The following is a 20,086-nucleotide window of genomic DNA, read 5'->3' on the forward strand; positions in this document are numbered from 1 at the left end:
AAAGTGAGTGAAATGCTGGCGTATTACGATAATTAAAGCATACTCTTACGAGACAAAGACACATGTTGATAGAACATAAGCCAAGGCACTGTGGACTTGACTGCACAATGGGCAAAGTATTTGGGAAAAATTGCAGTGTAGAAAAAGACTGGAGCATGAACAGATTAGAAACTGTAATGATAGTAGAAACTATGGGTAGATAGAGGCATTGGCATCTGGATACTAGCAAGTTACAGAACACAGAGTAAGCACGTGATATACGGAGTGGGGAAGCTGAATTGAAGACTGGGATATGGCAAGAATTCGGATAAGATTATTTCATCTTTTAAGAAAACTAGAGATCACTTCTAGAGAACTGCTTCAGTGTTTCGAGTCAACAAATTTGCCTGCTGGAAGAGATCATTTGAATTCAGACAAGCACTGTTGTAACAAGTAGTACAGCCCCTACGAAAGAGCCAGAGAAAATATCGGGGAAATTAAAGGGGAACAACTGGAAGAAAATGGCGATGTTTGCATGAAACCCTACTACTTAATTTTAGAGAACCAGTATAATTCCCGTATTACAAATTTTGATTGATATTTTATAAAATCTAGAACCACTCTCCAAAATTTATAAAATATATCATAAAAGCATCTCAGTTCACCGTCAGTGCCTTTCAGAACAAATCCTGTGACATGGACGATGAAGGTAGACACTGCAACAATTTTACTTACTTCATTCTATGTCTTGCACAGAAATTATGCGAATAAAATAAGAGATATCAGACTGCTTAACGAAGTAAACGAACACTCGTAGTTTCTAGCTTCTTTTGCGAATGGAACATCAGGTAGAACTGGTATGAAGTGACCTCTGCCAAGATCTGAACTAGCATTTCCTGCATAAGTACCCAGATACCACAAACAAATCATAAGAATGTGGCATTACACGTCACTGCTTACAGAATATGTGCAATTTCGCCTGTCGGTATGAGAACGTTCTTACTTACAAAAGTAAAATCTCCAAAGTGTTCACCGAAGCTTTTTCCCATTTGACATCAGTTTGCTCTTTGGTGTTACCTTGGAAATTGGCTGTTTCTCTTCCTCAGAAACCAATCATTAGACATTATAAAACATAATGACTATTAGAACACGTTTTCCCCAATTCTTCTTTGGGTAAAGTAGATATTAGTTTTAATTACGCTTATCGCTTATAGCTCTGAATGGCTTAATGATTGTTTTGACTTTCGTGACTCCGTTTACTCCTAAACTGTCTGGAGAACCTGTTCATAACAATATATGTAGGTAGCACGTAGCGTCCTTTGTTGCTCACCTCTATAAGCTGCATGATATGAGTCTACTACGTCTTTTTCAACGAAGTTATGTGTTAAACCTGAGATAAGTTTCCAAAGGAGAAGAGGACTTGGAGTTTTTTCTTAACACTGCTACCGATTTGTTAGTACTGCTCCGGATCAACCACTTTAGAAATTCAAACGAGGAATAGACAGGGCTTCTATTCACCAACTGTCGTCAAACTTGAAGCGATGTATCTGAAAAGTGTCTCAGTTCTATTCTTTGTATTCCTTCCGACGCATTCCTTAACGTATGTAATAGTTTTCAGTAATATTTAGAGCGGCTCGCAGTATATACCGGATTATCCTTCTCTAAAGTTCATCCGCTGTGGAAAATGTTAGCAGCCGAACAAATTTCTCTTCTTGCGTTAACTCGACACTTTATAAAGGGAATTGGAAATGCAGTCAGACTATCATTCTTTCATTAAGTGATTAGCAGTTTCTGTCCTTTTAACGTTTTTCACGATTTGTTCTGATTGAGACTGTTTTTTATTTCAGGCATCGCTACTTCCTCCCCAAAGAACGCTGGTGTCGCAGTAGTAGTAGCAGCTGAGCGAAAAAGCCAGTTTTATTATGTGAGCTGGCCTCATATTTCCGTTTCGCACTCTCAATTAGTTCTCAGAAGCTGTAAAATCCGCTCAAGCGATCCACAATAAAAGTTAATTCCCGCTCTGCTTTACGTTCCAATAACTGAGCTCTGCCAGTCGACACTTAAAGAGTGGGGGAGATTCGAATCTAAAATTTCGGAATACTGTTGATGTAGAGGTGGTTTCCAACTTAAGCTACAGGGATCGATGTTATCGGTCTTCTGAACGCTTCGTTCTTGCGAGCTGGAGAACAGCGAAGATCAGACCAACACAGAAACATGTCTCATTCTTCTTCATACTGAGCACTACAGCCAAAAATTTGTCAAATGAAGGCAAAATTGTTCCACTGAAACACAACAATGTAGTTTTGATTTAATCTTTTGTTCTTTCATTTCCACACTTCATTTTCGTGACGACAAAGAGAACAGGTGTGATTGCGGATATAGCCATTCTTCGGACCATGTAGTCACTTTATCAAAGTGAAGCCTTATTACAGCGTTGCACTTCTATAATGTTTCCCACCTCATTACAGTCTCTATCAGAAGTCTTATGACAATTCGACCGATTTATAAATGAATAAAGATCAGCGTAATATTTGTGTCCACGATGGGTTGCGAGATAGTGCGGCCAAGGTACCCAACGACACCTTCCATATATCCGGTGTAGTTGGTATGTGAACCGAAAAACGATCAGCGCAGTATCTGCTGGCTGTAATTGTCTTTAAAATCGATTTCCCCATACATAAGTAATATGTAACTTATGGGTGTTACCTTTCAATTAAACCACCATATGGTTTTACTCACTTTTTTTTCCGTATGTCTTCATTTAATTTGGAATAACAGACAACATCCAGACCACATTGCACTTTTTGTGAAATCGTAATCCAAATATTGATTGAAGTTTCTCATAATGAGAAATGAGAAGAAGCGATCTATACGTGCTATAACATTTTTTTATAGCCTAGATCGCGTTCAAAACTGTATTTTATTGGCCACTTTCAACGAGTAAGACTTTCATCTTCAGATTTTTAAATTTCTTTAGTTGTACGTCGTGTACCATTATGCGTTCATTACTAATGCCATGTTAACATTTGAGTGGAGAGTAAATGTGTGAAATGCGCGCTATACTCTCCACTAAAATATTAACGTGGCATGAGTAATGAACGCATGATGGAACATGGCGTACACCCAAAAAGTTTTTAAAGATCTGCAGATGACAGTCTTACCTGTCGAAACCGGTCAATACAAAAGAGTTTTTAACACGACCTTCTCAATAAAAAAGTTTCTTTAAAATCTAATCCCAACAGTTCGAGCAGAGACATAATGTCGTGGGAATACCATAAGCCTGAATGGCAAAACTTTTATTGACAACTTGTTTCATTCCCGAGCACGAATCATCTGCAGATCAGCTAATCAGACATACTATCCCGGTACTAATACTCTAGGACGCAGTAGCTGATCTGAAAATATACAAACCCGGTATTCAAGCAAGAGACGTTTATGGCACAGGCAGCGAGTTCTTTAATAGAGCCGTTCTACTGAAAGCCCGCATTGGCCCGTTACGACAATGGACAGCAAAGAGGCTACGAAATGCCTCCTTAAATAAATGTCGTTACGCTTTGCCTAAAAAAAAACAGAGCGTCTTCTTTATCTCTCTTGGAGAAACGGTTTCTATTCACGTAGAATTATAGAGCGATATGACGATCCGGACTATTTATCGGGCACTTGGCACATTCACTAAGATGCCCGGACACTATGGGTAGCTTACGAAGTATAGGAGACGGTCACAATACTACTCGACAGCACAGCAGTCACGGTTACTCGTGGAAAAAGGAACGGCCCTTAGAAGTGTTTCTCATCGTGGCGTTTAATCTGGGCGCGGGACACTTCCTTGAGAAGCGAAGAGAGAATGGTACTGCTGGATGTGGCGGGGGTTCCCCTGAGTATGCGACAACCCGCAGGACGAGCTCGGGTGCACAATTTCCGGGCGAGCAGCGGCGCTACTAATGCGGCGTTACGGCGCCATTTTATGCCGTCGCTTTTACTGCTGCCGATGCCACGCAGCGCCGCCAGAGATTGAGAAAAGGACGGCGGCAGTAGGAAACGAGATCGTGGGCCGGGCGGGAAGAAAATCACTTGTAAAAGTATGCGCCTAGGGTAGCAGTAAAACGGAAGAGCCGGCGTCACAGCCCCCGCTAATGAACGCGTCGCTGCTAACGAAGTGTGTCAGAGTGGAGAGCACCCCGTGTGTACGGGAAGCCCGATAAGGAGGCGGCGGCGGCGACAGCGGCGCGCCGACATTTTGTGGGGGTCGGCGTGGCGCCGCAGCGGCGCCTGCGGTTCGCTGGCATTTCGCGCGGCGCCTCAGAGGCGTCTCCGGCACAGTTGTTCGAGAGGCGTGTGCTTCACTGACGAGGGAATAATGTGTGTCTCATACCATCTGCTGGTGATTAAATATTGGTATGAAGACAGACTATCAGTTTTAAACCTAAAAACGAACTTGATCCAGACCAAATTATCGTGTCATTTCATTCCTGACCTTTTTGGTTGCTATTCTGAAGTGTCTTACCCTATCACCCGATTTCTTGATGACAACGAATGAGAGAGATGGCGCAGTGGTATGGCACCGGACTAACGTTCGGGAGGACGGAGGTTCAAATCCCTGTCCAGCAACCCAGAGTTAGGTTCTCCACGATTTCTCTAAATCGCTCAAGACTAGTGTGAGTATGTATACTTAGGAAATAACATGGCCGAATTCCTACCCTACCTTTCCCACATCCGTTATCGTGATGCGTCGCGAATATCCTCATCGTCGAAGGTACGTTAAACACTAAGCTTCCCCCCTTTTTTCAAAGACAGTGCTTTGGTCACGCCGGAATAGTTTAGCCTCCGCCCAAAACGTAGCTCAGTTCATCAACCACTGCTATCACTGCGTCTGATTAACCACATATACAACTTGTTAGATATTACGAGTAGTATGTTTTTAGGTCGGTTACTACCTCTAGGCACATGTGGAGAGATAAAGCCATGAATTCTTTTTCCCTTTGGGCAGAATGTAGGTTGAGAAATGTGGACGCGTGGAAGCAAAACGGTTATTAATATACTGATCAGCAAAGTCCACATAGTGGTACAGTTACGACAGTGCAGAAAACGTCAGGTAGCAAATTATGTGTCTTGTTTGCAGGAAGACCGTTCGACACAGAAATAAGAGCACTCACACACTGACGTAGGTACATATGAAGGTACTGACGAACATAATAATCTGCACTTACACACCTAACACCCTGTATAACGCAATTATTTCACCTTAGAGACATTATACATTGCGTGAAGATTTGCTATCGCAGTCAGAAATTCTAGGTGACGCAACTGATTCATTCCTGGTGGGAAAAACAGGTCAGTACGGTTAGGGGCCCCACAAGCGTCGCTGCTAGTGCCCGTATTGTCCACGCTCGAAACACTGCTCTGCATACTGTCTACGTTGTCAACTTGAACCCCGACGAAACGATTGTGTCTGAATGCAGTCGAGACCTCAGTTTCATTGCTCGGCTACTCAAAGCGATCACGGAATGGCATTGACGCCACATTTAGTTCCAATACGAGACCCCTGATCCTCAAGACCTCCGTTCGCTGTCTGAGGCTGCAATGTAAATATTCAGGCACTGATCTAGAGGAAAGACAAAGGCATTACCAGGAAATACTGCTTTTCTTGTAGCCTAACTGATAAATTAACTCACACACACACACACACACACACACACACACACACACACACACACACAAAAGCGCGAGCGCACGCGAGCACTGTAGCGCACCCGCACGGACAGCCACGTACATAAATACATAATACAAACACTTCTACATTCACAACTCGCGACTAGCTAGAAATCCTTTATCCAGTACGCTCTGGGATTTTGTTCCTGGTGGTACTAGAGGTTTTCAGCGAGTTTCAACATAGAGGACTTTCAAGAGTGGAACAGATTTATATACTGCCGGAAAAAAAATAGTACGACCTTTTCGAGGTTTCCAGTTCACTCTAGATTTATGGTTGCAACAGTGAATATGGAGTACATGAAATGATTACATTTTCAGATGAATAGCACAAGCAGTTCTCAGGTACCAGGTATCGACCTACGCTGAAACACCCATATTACTAAGTGGTGCAGGCGCTGACTGTCGTCCAGTCGATTGTACAGATGGCGAATACTGACCTGGGAAAAGTTATGCCACGTCTGCTCGTCCTGTTCCCGTAGTTCTGTGAGAGTTGTTGATTGTCTAGTCGTACAAGTCACTTCTCGTCCCGTTATATCCCACACGTGTTCGACTTGGGACATGTCTATACGTCATGCTGGCCAGGGCACATTGAGTTTCATGGATAGTGTGTGGGTGAGTATTGTCCTATTGGAAGAACACGTCACCTTCCTGTTGCAAGAACGGCGAAAGTTCGAGTCCAACAACATTCTGCAAATACCGAGCGCTGGTTAGTGTCCCCTTCATAAAACAACCAAGGTGAAAGAAAGTTGTAGCTTATTGCACTGCAGGCCATAAGGTCTGGGGGTGAGGCCAGTGTGTCTTGGGCGAATGCACTCGACGAGAGAGTGCTCACCAGCTCTACATTAGACGTGAAGGGAGAATCTGCTTTTATCGCTGAAAACCACGGCGCGCCATTCCATCTTGCGAGTAATCCTCTGACGGAACGAATCGAGCCTTGCACGTAGCGTGAGTGGAAGACGGGCTAAAAGTGTGCGTGCTGGTAGTCCCACTACTAACAACTGGTTCTCAACAGTTTGGTTGACACGTCTGAGTGCACAAGCCCTCTTATCTGTGTCGTGGTAGCTGTTCGATCTGTCACTGCTGTGCTTACGACGATTCCGGTGGGCGCCTGAGCTGCGCCGACGTCCACAACCTCGTCTGCGGCTGTGAGAATGTCCACGTGACCACTGAAACCAGCATCGTTGCACAACTGGCGCAGCACGTCCAACTTACGTGGAAATTCTCCGAATGGACTATCCCGCCAGTGGAAGACTACAATTTGATCCCTTTCAGATTCGCTCGGTTGGCTGTAGGAAGCACGATTGCGTCTCTGTGTCACGGTTGCCTCCTTGCTTCACACTTTTGCGCCACACTGAGCATTGTATCTGCGAGTATACCCTATTAAAGGGTAGTGAAAGATGGCGGTCTGGTAGCTATGCTATTTCGCTGTCTGTTGGCGGACGATATTGAAACCATTATCGGTACGTCTACTATCCCCTGTGTGGCATATGCCATCATCGGATCACAATCGACGTCGTTTTCCAGGTGTACTGATTCTTTTTTCTTTTCCCGATAGTGCAATTCCTACTGAACGTTTCTCATGTGAGGAAAGCCTTGGAAAACTTAGTATGGAGCGTTATGCTCCTGAATTAAATGGCAGGAAAATAACATCATTCGGCTGTACACAGACGCCACCATTTAAATTTAGGCTGCCTCATATCGATTAATTATTTTTAAGTTCTTTTCATTCCCTTTTTGGCGCCGCCTGTTCGAGTACTGACCCACTACAGAGACACGGACTTCTCAAACGAATTTCTGGTGAGCTGGAGGGGAGCAAAGGGTATTTATTGGGAATGTTTGGGAAGGGACTTCCAATTCCTGCATTTGCTTTACAACAAAGGGAAACCTTTCCAAAATCTTGGACATAACCGGAATCTATTTGTAATGTAATTACCGGAAAATACCTTACAGACAAAGATTACAGTTCTAGAGTATGTGAAAGTCTATTCGCTTATGACAATGCAGAATAAAGCCGGTGATTTGCTGTACGTGTGCAGTGACCTGTCACTCCATGGGATTTAATTCAATGTAATGATACTATTTACAGGATACCACATCTGCTCTTTGAGACATTTGAAATTACACGTATCACTCACTCGAGGTGGAGTGAGCGATAGTGATGAAGTTTGACCATGACACCGGGCGCCTTTCGTGAATTCTTGCCTGACGGTGGGGTGGAGGTCTGACGGCAGACAGCGGTCGGGAATTAAAATCGGAGCCGACGAGCTTACGGGGCCAAGACGGATGGCCCGGCAGCGGCCAGCTGTCTGTCAGTCAGCCCACCAGCGAGATGATCGATACGCGTGGCGCCACGGCCGCGGCGGCTCCCCTGGGCCACAAAAGGCGAGCCGCCCCGAACCTGAGCGCTGGTCCGCGCCTGCTCCCTATTGAATAAACGGCTATTGTGTTTGGAATGATACCGCGCCCGAATAAATCTGGATTTCCGGCAGTTCCGACCTCCCTTTGATGTGCGTCTGGGGGAGTTGCGGAACTCTGCGGCGCCCGCTACAAACAGAAATACCAGCCGGCCCCTGGGGGGCGGCAGCGGGCGCCGGGAGCGAGCGCAGCCGCCGTGCGAGCGCCCCAACTCGCACCAAGTGCTTTCATTCCGCGGCGTGACGGCGCACTTCACACACACAGAATTTAAAACTACACTCTCTGGCATGCAGCTGTGAGCCGAAAAGTTGCGTGTCCATTAAATCGCCACTCCAGGGGCACACGACATTAGCCGGCAATTCTCAACTGCGAAGCTGGACATCATAAAGAACAAAAATATTTGGCAATCTTCGTCATCATCGGCAACCCGCCCCCCCTCCACCACCACCAAATTATTATTATTATTATTATTATTATTTGCGTCTAAGCCGCTAAAGGACCACTGAAACGGCTTCTTGAGGTGAGTTTTTATAAGACACCACAATTTTTTCATCTTCTCACTAAGTTGTTCCTATGCTGAATTTCTTGACCACATGTCTCACTTTCTACTTTAGTTGAGTCCTTTGTGCTTAAATATTTGTCTGTAATGTATGTCTCACTCTCTTCTACCAGCATTCTTCATGTCTTTCCTGACTTCGATTATCCACTACGTGTTCTTTATGCTCTCTGTGTGCTCCAAGATCTGATTAGTTCATAGGGCGTCCGGCACGTACAAGATTTCTGGCTTATCAAAAATGTTGCAATGCGTTTGGGCTCATATCTTTCCAACATTGTTTCGAGTACGCTGCAAAAGTTTCGCTGCGAAGTCCTTACACATCCTCCGTATTGTGCCGATCTCCTCTCCCCCCCCCCCCCTTTTCGCAACCCCTGCGATTTCCACGTTTTTGTTGCCCTGAAGAAAGAAGAAAGACATTCGCGGCCGACGATTTCCTTCGGTCGAAGAGGTGCACGCTTGGGCACATTCGTGGTTCCGAAGGGAACCGCAAACCTTTTTCCATGAAGCCATCAGCCGGCCGCGGTGGTCTAGCGGTTCTAGGCGCTCAGTCCGGAACCGCGCGACTGCTACGGTCGCAGGTTCGAATCCTGCCTCGGGCATGGATGTGTGTGATGTCCTTAGGTTAGTTAGGTTTAAGTAGTTCTAAGTTCTAGGGGACTTATGACCACAGATGTTGAGTCCCATAGTGCTCAGAGCCATTTGAACCAGCCATGAAGCCATCGACCGACTTGTTTCACTGAGGGTTAAATTTATTAATGGTTATGGCGATTACTTTTGAAATAATAAATATATTACTTTTTTCCATCTATCTCTCTTGTCATTTGACTGTCTCTTGTATAACTGCTGTCATCTACTGTAATTTAAATGAATGAATTTTAAAACTTTTTTTTAATATACAGGTTGATTATAATTAAGCCTTCAAAACACTGTAGAAATAGCACCACTGGTCAGCATTCAAATTGCATGGAATTATTATCGGAGAAGGAGAAAACGTATGGCAGAAGAAAAAAAATAGTGTGAAAATTGATCAATATAGCCGGCCGATGTGGCCGAGCGGTTCTAGGCGCTTCAGTCTGGAACTGCGCGACCGCTGCAGTCGCAGGTTCGAATCCTGCCTCGGGCATGGATGTGTGTGATGTCCTTAGGTTAGTTACGTTTAAGTAGTTCTAAGTTCTAGGGGACTGATGACCTCAGATGTTGAGTCCCATAGCGCTCAGAGCCATTTTTTTAATCAACATATGGCGCTATATGTGTCAGAATACGTAAATCAAAACACCTGCCATGCGCACGACCTATTGAAGTTGGTATAAACACGACGGGTACACGGCTTTTCCTCTTTTCGGGTCTGCGACTTTCGCCTTGATTGTCTCAATGCAGGATCGCACTCTGCTTGTAAAGCTGTATTACAAGAATGATGACTGTGCACACGTCGCTCTGCAGAAGTTCCGGGCACTGAAGGGTTTTAAAAAAGGCATTGATCCGATGACTGCCGTAGGCCTGGAGAAAATGATTCGGAAGTTCGAAAAGACGGATTCTTTTGGTGTGCAACCAGATACAGGGAGGAAACGAACTGATTCGACGTCAGTGGAAGCAGTGGCCACAGCAATGCAGGAGGAGACCAGCGGTGGTGTGCAACGTCTAGCGCACGGATAATTGCCCGAACATTGGACATACCCTTTAGCACGGTGCGTAAAATTCTGCGAATCATCCTTATTTGCCATCCATTCAAAATTATCCAAGTGCACGAGTTGCTTCCTGTGACCTGCCAGCAAGACAGACCTTTGCTTTAGAATTTCTTGCTCGCATGGAAGTGAACAATAACTTTCAGTGGAAGGTTTTGTAGACAGACGAAGCCCACTTCATCTGATAGGATATGTCAATACACAGAACTGTCGAATATGGGCAACGGAAAATCTACACGCAAATCAACCAGTACCACTTCATCTTGGAAAGGTCACTGTGTGGTGCAGGTTTACGGCATCATTTATCATGAGTGTCTTTTGCGCAACCAGGTTATTCCAGCAGTCCAACAGCGTGTATGTGTGGATGGGATCATTTTTATGCAAGATGGCGCACCTCCGCAGATTGCAGACCCAGTTAAACAGCTTCTGAAGCGCTATTTCGGAAATGCTAGAATTATCATTTCCCTACAGCCTGGCCGTCCTGATCACTTGACGTTTATCCGTGTGACTTCTGGTTGTGGGGCTATCTGAAAAGATGTTGTGTTCAGTGTTCCGATTGCAAACTTAGCTGCATTGAAGGCACGCATTGCGCAACACATTCTGAACGTGACCCCGGAAACACTTCGATCAGTTGTGCGTGTGTTCTGTTTCTAGATTTAAATTTGTTGCAGAAAACGGTGGACAGAATATTGAACATGATGTGCGACACTCATACGGAAATAAATAATCCGATTTGATTTTGATTGATGCTTTTTATGTGGTTTTGGCCTCAGGAGATTAAAAACCGATGTGAGTGATGCTTTTAATGCGCTTTTTGGCCTCAGGACAATTAAAAACCTGTTTTTCCCCATCCGATGTGATATGACCTGGCCCTAGAGGACTGACTCACGTACCTAAAAGTGTCACACCTGTACACCGATGTACACTGAGTAATAAAGTTTTTGCCCGCATCTCGTGGTCGTGCGGTAGCGTTCTCGCTTCCCACGCCCAGGTTCCCGGGTTCGATTCCCGGCGGGGTCAGGGATTTTCTCTGCCTCGTGATGGCTGGGTGTTGTGTGCTGTCCTTAGGTTCGTTAGGTTTAAGTAGTTCTAAGTTCTAGGGGACTTATGACCACAGCAGTTGAGTCCCATAGTGCTCAGAGCCATTTGAACCATTTTTTAATAAAGTTTGTTTAACGTCAAACGTACACCTTAGCCATTGTTATATGATTCGTCATTTGTAGCCGACCACTATTAAATTATGAAGCTTACAGTGCCATCTATTGCCACATTTTGTAGCCGAGTCGAAGCACCCTTGAGCAAGAAGTTCCTCGCTTCTTGCATGCTACTCTTAAGGTGAGGAATTCAGCTGCATGCAGGAAATATTTGTATACTCCTTATTCTGCACTAACAACGGTACGTAATTCCCAGAGTCTCCGTCTCAGTTTGCAAGACCTCGACAATTCAGGCCCATGGCTCATCCTGAGTCAGACACAACACTGCTGTCAACTTTGTTCAAGAGAAGAGTTTCACGCTACACGCAAATCACAGGACTATAGGGATCCGCGTTATTTCCGTTTTGAAAGTTACTGTTGCTAGGTATAAGCGTGAAAATTACGCACGGTACACGGCAGGCCCGCCCCCGCACGTTTGCGCAGCGAGAGGGGTGCGTGCGGTACGCAGGTGCGGCGACGCGTCGCCCGCGCTCGTACTTGTCCGCGTAACGGCCTCGCACGCGGCTAAGCGCCCTCTTCGGGCCGCATAACAATCGCACGCGCGATGCGCCGCGCAGATTAGGCCGCGCGCGCACAGTTGCAGCCGCTCCAATGCTGAGTTACGGCGGGATATTGTGCGCTGCCGGGGGCGTCGCCAAAGTGCACGCCCTGCCGATTCAACTGCGGAATGGAGCCATTCTAATCAACGCGGGCTCCTCACTCATAATGGGGTCGCGCGCTGCTCGCCTGCGCCGGCGAAGGCGGCGCCACCGCCGCTACGGCTTAAAGCCGACAGGTGAGAATGCCGCGGAGTCAGCACACACATTTGTGACAATCAACGTGGGCACAACGTAACTGTTCGACCTGTTACATTTGTAACAAGATAGTGGCTCCGGCGGTGATGCGTAACAGCCGAAACTGTAAACTGTTTAAACTCTATTTAACGCGGTCAATCTATATAAATTTTAAGAAATTGCATGAATAAAAGATTTGGTTTTTTGTTGTTCTAGTGATTGTCAGGAAATGTTTCCATGAAAGAAAATTATTGGGAACCCAAAGGAAAAGCCGAAAATTAACATCACATGCTGCATATATGAAAACCATCAATTAAAAACGCCTCGAGCGGTTCTAGGCGCTACAGTCTGGATCCGCGCGACCGCTACGGTCGCAGGTTCGAATCCTGTCTCGGGTATGGATGTGTGTGATGTCCTTAGGTTAGTTAGGTTTAAGTAGTTCTAAGTTCTAGGGCACTGATGACCATAGATGTTAAGTCCCATAGTGCTCAGAGCCATTTGAACCATTTTTAAAAACGCATCGACATATTTGGCTGATTTTTGCCTTTGTCGCGCTCGCAGCTGTCAGGAAAAGGTTTGTATGAAAGAAAATTTTTGGAAAATCCACCGGAAAAGTCGGGAATTAAAATCAATTGTGGAAAATCATCCCTTGAGAACGGCTCGACCGATCTGGTTTTTTTTTTTCTGTCTTCGTAATTGTCGATGGTAATGCTATTTTTGGTATGGAGAAGAAAATAAAAAAAATTGCGTTCAGTTTGATAGTTCTACTGTCACATGTTTTCATAACAAAAAATAATGAGTTTTACAGTTAATATATACATATATAGGCCTATGTAATACACAAATGGAGAGTGTGCTTACCACAAATCTCGAAAACTTCTTGACCGATTTACTTTCAATTTTGAAATGACATTCTACTGAACATTCAGACGTGAATGGACGTCGTTAGGGGGAGCAGGAGATGGAGAGATGGAGAGAGAAAGAGAGAGAGAGAGAGAGAGAGAGAGAGAGAGAGAGAGAGAGAGGGGGGGGGGGAGGAGGAGTTTATGCACAGAAAAATGGGGGGAGGAGGAGATTAACGGAGAGAGAGAGAGAGAGAGAGAGAGGGCATGAGAAGATGGGCAGAGGCGACACGAAGAATTTACGATGGATACGCAATTCCCATACATGTTCAGCAATTGCAAAGCATTGCCGGGTTCGTTAGTTGTGGAAAAAACGACTGAATTCTTGCCAGCGGCTACACCTGTCTATGCATACATCACATATATTTCACGCTGTCAATCGTCTGACTCTCCGTTATTTTGCTCCATGTGACTCCAAACAAGACATTAAGAAGATTTGAGGTATTGTGTCGTGTATTATGATCTTTGACCCTAAGCACCCTGACAAAACTATCGACTCCCTGCAGTGCTCATTCTTGCGAGCTGGTTAACGCACTGAATAATACATGTAAGAGAGACGGCGCATCATTCCTTTTGAAGTATTTCGAGTGAACTAAGTACACGAAAGGGGTACCAACAGGTCTCTTCTGAACATTTTTACCTGTAGCCCTATCACATACCCACCCCCACCCTTAAGGGTAATATTGGTATCTTACTCCGAAATATTATTATACAAGTAATGAGTCATGTATATACCAAATGCGGTAGGAAATGCTCCAGATGTCCCTGAATTATGCATCAATGTCAGCCCTTTTCACCCCAACCGTAACCCATAGTGGTGTCTTACTGTCACAGTAATTTTTTACAGACTGCAAGTCATATGTGTACCACGTTTGGTAGAAAATACACTCCTGGAAATTGAAATAAGAACACCGTGAATTCATTGTCCCAGGAAGGGGAAACTTTATTGACACATTCCTGGGGTCAGATACATCACATGATCACACTGACAGAACCACAGGCACATAGACACAGGCAACAGAGCATGCACAATGTCGGCACTAGTACAGTGTATATCCACCTTTCGCAGCAATGCAGGCCGCTATTCTCCCATGGAGACGATCGTAGAGATGCTGGATGTAGTCCTGTGGAACGGCTTGCCATGCCATTTCCACCTGGCGCCTCAGTTGGACCAGCGTTCGTGCTGGACGTGCAGACCGCGTGAGACGACGCTTCATCCAGTCCCAAACATGCTCAATGGGGGACAGATCCGGAGATCTTGCTGGCCAGGGTAGTTGACTTACACCTTCTAGAGCACGTTGGGTGGCACGGGATACATGCGGACGTGCATTTTCCTGTTGGAACAGCAAGTTCCCTTGCCGGTCTAGGAATGGTAGAACGATGGGTTCGATGACGGTTTGGATGTACCGTGCACTATTCAGTGTCCCCTCGACGATCACCAGTGGTGTACGGCCAGTGTAGGAGATCGCTCCCCACACCATGATGCCGGGTGTTGGCCCTGTGTGCCTCGGTCGTATGCAGTCCTGATTGTGGCGCTCACCTGCACGGCGCCAAACACGCATACGACCATCATTGGCACCAAGGCAGAAGCGACTCTCATCGCTGAAGACGACACGTCTCCATTCGTCCCTCCATTCACGCCTGTCGCGACACCACTGGAGGCGGGCTGCACGATGTTGGGGCGTGAGCGGAAGACGGCCTAACGGTGTGCGGGACCGTAGCCCAGCTCCATGGAGACGGTTGCGAATGGTCCTCGCCGATACCCCAGGAGCAACAGTGTCCCTAATTTGCTGGGAAGTGGCGGTGCGGTCCCCTACGGCACTGCGTAGGATCCTACGGTCTTGGCATGCATCCGTGCGTCGCTGCGGTCCGGTCCCAGGTCGACGGGCACGTGCACCTTCCGCCGACCACTGGCGACAACATCGATGTACTGTGGAGACCTCACGCCCCACGTGTTGAGCAATTCGGCGGTACGTCCACCCGGCCTCCCGCATGCCCACTATACGCCCTCGCTCAAAGTCTGTCAACTGCACATACGGTTCACGTCCATGCTGTCGCGGCATGCTACCAGTGTTAAAGACTGCGATGGAGCTCCGTATGCCACGGCAAACTGGCTGACACTGACGGCGGTGGTGCACAAATGCTGCGCAGCTAGCGCCATTCGACGGCCAACACCGCGGTTCCTGGTGTGTCCGCTGTGCCGTGCGTGTGATCATTGCTTGTACAGCCCTCTCGCAGTGTCCGGAGCAAGTATGGTGGGTCTGACACACCGGTGTCAATGTGTTCTTTTTTCCATTTCCAGGAGTGTACTTCAGCCATTGCAGGGATATGCTGTGTCACCGTCTCCCTCCCTCCTCCCTCCCATTCTCTCAACCCACGAAACGTTATCAAGACTATTACCAATGAGCTCAATGACCCCGAAAGCTACACATTCAATTTTTTTTATGTCACGGTCTCTCTTGCTCGTCCCTAAAGGCGACAGAGGTTATTATCCTCACAGTATTTTTATGAAAACAAATACACAAACAATGTATATACAATATTTGGTTTAAATGAGTGCAGAAGTTCCTGAGTTACACTTCTATGGAACCCTCTATTCGCCCACACCCCATTGCATAAGACGTAGGTGGTTCTCACCATACAGTGTTTCTTTCCAGATAATGGTGTCTGCGCTAACTGTAAGTTTGGTTGAAATCGGTCCGGTGGCTCAGAAAGAGATGTGAACCATACATACATACATACATTTTAAAAATATACAGGATGAGTCACTAACTATTGCCCTCCCGGTTAGCCTTGCGGTCTAACGCAAAGCATTCCGCGTGGGAAGGCGTGCCGGTGCTCGGCACGAATCCGCCCGGCGGATTAGTGTCGTGGTCCGGTGTGCCGGCCAGCCTATGGATGGTTTTTAAAGGGGTTTTCCATCTGCCTCGGCGAATGCGGGCTGGTTTCCCTTATTCTGGCTCTGCTACACTATGTCGGAGATTGCTGCGCAAACACTGTCTCCACGTACGTGTACACCATAACACCATAATTACTCTACCACACAAACATTTGGGTTACACTCGTCTGGTGTGAAACGTTCCCGGGAGGGGAGGCCGAGGGGGGGGGGGGAGGATCCAATGGAGACCGAACCGCACAATAACCCTGGCTTCGGTGTGGGGCGGCGGTGGGGTTAGTGGACTGCTGTAGCCTTTTGTGGGGTTGTGAACCACTGAGGGCTTCGGCGGGGCCGAAGCCTCTCCGTCGTTTCTAGGTCCTCAGTTCCATGCAATACGATACAATACATCAGCTATTGCCACCTAGAATAACTCCGAAAGTATGATCGTAGGTGAAAAGTTTGTGGCACAAATGTTGGATGGGACAACGGAGACAATAATATGATGTTGGTTTTTTGTTGCTAGGTGGGGTCGCGTCAGAGATACGAAGGTCAACTTTGTTTTGTTAAAACGGGATGCTAAAGTTTGGAACTTATTTTCTGATAGCGGCTATCGAGACGAATCGAATGATGTGTAACAGTAAGGTCTTTGAAGGTCAACGAAAGTTCAAAGGGTGGCATTAACATCCATTTACAGAAGGTGTGCGGAGTGATGACCATTGGTATCAGTGCAGTGCTGCAAACTTCTTATCATGGAATGAATGGTACTCGTTATCACATTGGCACTTATCGCAGCACATGCTCTGAGAATTCCATCTCGTATATCGTGCAAACAGTAAATATTCACCGAACACGGTGTATCCATATAACATGCCATTGGCATGTAAACATCATTCGACGGTTTTACAATACAACACTAAAAGGAGCGGTAAGACTAGTATCGTAGCATCAAGCGTATGTGAATGATGCATTCCGTCGAAGAACAAGTCTATACGCTTCTCATTTCATTTACGGAGAATGCCAACGAAATTCCATGAGAGCTAGAGATTTATACGCTGAAAGATATCCTCAATGTACTCACCCTACACGTCGTATGTGTATGATAAATTGAGAACAATAGGATCTTCAACGTATCGGTAACATATCCGGCAAAGGAAAGTTACTAACGAGGAAACGGAAATTGGTACTGTTGCCACTGTGGTTCGAGATCCTTATGTTAGTTGCCGGCCGAAGTGGCCGTGCGGTTCTAGGCGCTGCAGTCTGGAGCCGCGAGACCGCTACGGTCGCAGGTTCGAATCCTGCCTCGGGCATGGATGTGTGTGATGTCCTTAGGTTAGTTAGGTTTAAGTAGTTCTAGGGGACTGATGACCTCCGAAGTTAAGTCCTATAGTGCTCAGAGCTATTCGAACCATTTTTGTTATTTGGAAAGAAATACGGCTGTTATTGAAACTACAGTAATATCGTTTTGGAGGGTGTACAGTTACCTCGAATTTTTCTTTAGTCTTCCTTGATCAGTCAAACTTCTGTTAATTCAAACCCTCAGTTCTTCGAACATTTTCTGACGTCTGTTGAAACTTGCGACCGTAGCAGCAGCGTGGTTCCGGACTGAAGTGCCTAGAAACGCTCGGCCACAAAGGCCGGTTTATATTTATTTACTATTATTTATTTTCAAGTTGTATTTCATTACAACTGTATTCTCACAGTAACGGCGCACCTACGGCACCCACCCACTCTCCGCATCCGCGACAGAAACAGAAACTGCGACGTCCGCTTCACGAGTTACCTACGCGACATCCAGACCGCGGGTGGAGGCGGCAATCGGGTTGTAGCAGTGTGATTACGTAGACACAGCGATTTTTTTCTTTTTTTACGCAGCACCGCAATTTCGCATGCAAAATTACAGCTTCGGCAAAGTAAATCTCTCAGACGGATAGGGGCAGCGACGTAATCGAATATCGTTTAAAGCTTCGTTACGCGCCCGCCAGTCATCTGAAATTCAAGCGGCGCGGGCCGGATTTGGGACGTTTTCGCAGCGACAGAGATTGGCGAGCTGACAGAAAGAGCTGCAGGTGTTAGGGCGGTTAGCGGGCGCAGGCAATCTAGGCGGGAGCACACCCCCGCGGCCTGCCGCATGAATAATAGAAGCCCGCCGCTGCCGCCGGCGTCGTCGTCTGGCGCAGGCGTCGCGACGCGCCGCGTCTCATCGGCGCCGCCACTGCCGGGGACAGACAAAGGAAGGCGCGCCGGCCGCCTAATGGATATGGATGCCTCCCTCAGGCCTAACCCGTTCACCGCGCCAGCCGCCGCTCGTAAGGAGCCCCGCTGTCCCGCGATGTTTGTGCAAGCGTTCTTTCCCACGTCTCGCTTCATTACTAAACATACAGAGCGTATAAAGGAAAAAGGAAACAAAAAGTCGCGAAGTCTCTGCACAAAAAAAGGAAAAAAATATTGATGTCGACAATGGAAACTTATCATATACTGGGAAAGAGAAAGGCACGCGATTCCATACTTCAAGAACAAATCTACACAACGTGAATGAGACTTATACACTGTGACCAAGCGTAGCCCGACACCCGTTTATAAGTCTTCCCAGTCGTCGTCTGTGGTGATTTGAAACAACTTATAAGCCGCGCGGGATTAGCTCTGCGGCTGGTCCCGGCGGAGGTTCGAGTCCTCACTCGGGCATGGGTGTGTGTGTTTGTCCATAGGATAATTTAGGTTAAGTAGTGTGTAAGCTTAGGGACTGATGACCTTATCAGTTAAGTCCCATAAGATTTCACACACATCTGATCTGACAACTTATAATAGGAAAGATATTGTGGGCACAAATGGCCTTGTGCTGGAAAACTACGCTTACTAAAGGTAATTCGGTGTTAATAAGATCGTGTAATTATTCATTCGCTGGAAACTAGTATAAGAGGCCGATCAAAAAGTTTCAGTTTGAGGGCGTTGCTACAATGTATATGCAATGCAACGTGACTTCGGAAATTTCTGTTACTAACTTCTAGGGCTTATAGACGGGAATGAGTACGTAATATTTTGAATGGGAACCCATGTCCGGAAACGTACCGTCTCTGTTCTAACGCGGTTCAATTCAGATGTTTAACTAATCCACGTCTGCTTGAGGAAATGAATTTGGCGTGACGCAGTACAATGATTAGATAAAATTGGAAAGTAAATATAAAAAAAACATTTTTTACTATTTAAGCATATTTGTGTGTATTAACACTTAAAAATAACGTGTTTACATTATTCCGTAACGAAAAAGAACCCAGCGCACTGTACGTACAGAACGGTATTGATGAATTACAACAGCGGCTCGATGTGGCGACTGCCAACGTTGTTACAGATATCGTACCTATGAATCAGGACAGAGGTGCTGCTAATCTTTTCTTGGCTGACGAGGGAAAAGCTTTAGTAGGAATCCTTCGGAAAATGAATAATGTATATAACACAGCACGTCTGTCCCAAATCGCTATTGTGGACTAGTGCACCAAGTTTCGTACTGGTCCCGATTCGACACAAGGCAACCCATACCGCAAATGTAAGTGCCAACTCAAGTGGGGGACACTCGAGCACCCGCCCCATAGGCACTCCGATCTCTCCACATATGATTATGACTTCGATCCCTTAAAAAAAAATTAAAAAGAAATCCTTGAAGGGTCGACTACTTCTGTCCAATGTACCTGCAAAATTGCATCATCGTACAACATATAGTTCGAAAGACTGGCGTTCTAGAGATAGAGATTCGATTCTTTAAAGAACGGGGTGTACTGGTATGCCACTATACTTGGAGTCACAAACGATGGCGGTCGAGTTTAGGTTTGTTCTGCGCACCTATGTCACGCATTTTCTGACAGCCATCAGGCGTTCAGTAGTGTTGTCAGTGCTCTGCTGTGAATGTCGTAGTCAAAGGGAGTATTAAACGTGATCGCAGCGAATTATTTAGCGAATTTTTATTTTATTTGTTGCCAGCTGTCA

The sequence above is a fragment of the Schistocerca nitens genome, chromosome 1 (assembly GCF_023898315.1).
Source record: "Schistocerca nitens isolate TAMUIC-IGC-003100 chromosome 1, iqSchNite1.1, whole genome shotgun sequence".
Classification (NCBI taxonomy): domain Eukaryota; kingdom Metazoa; phylum Arthropoda; class Insecta; order Orthoptera; family Acrididae; genus Schistocerca; species Schistocerca nitens.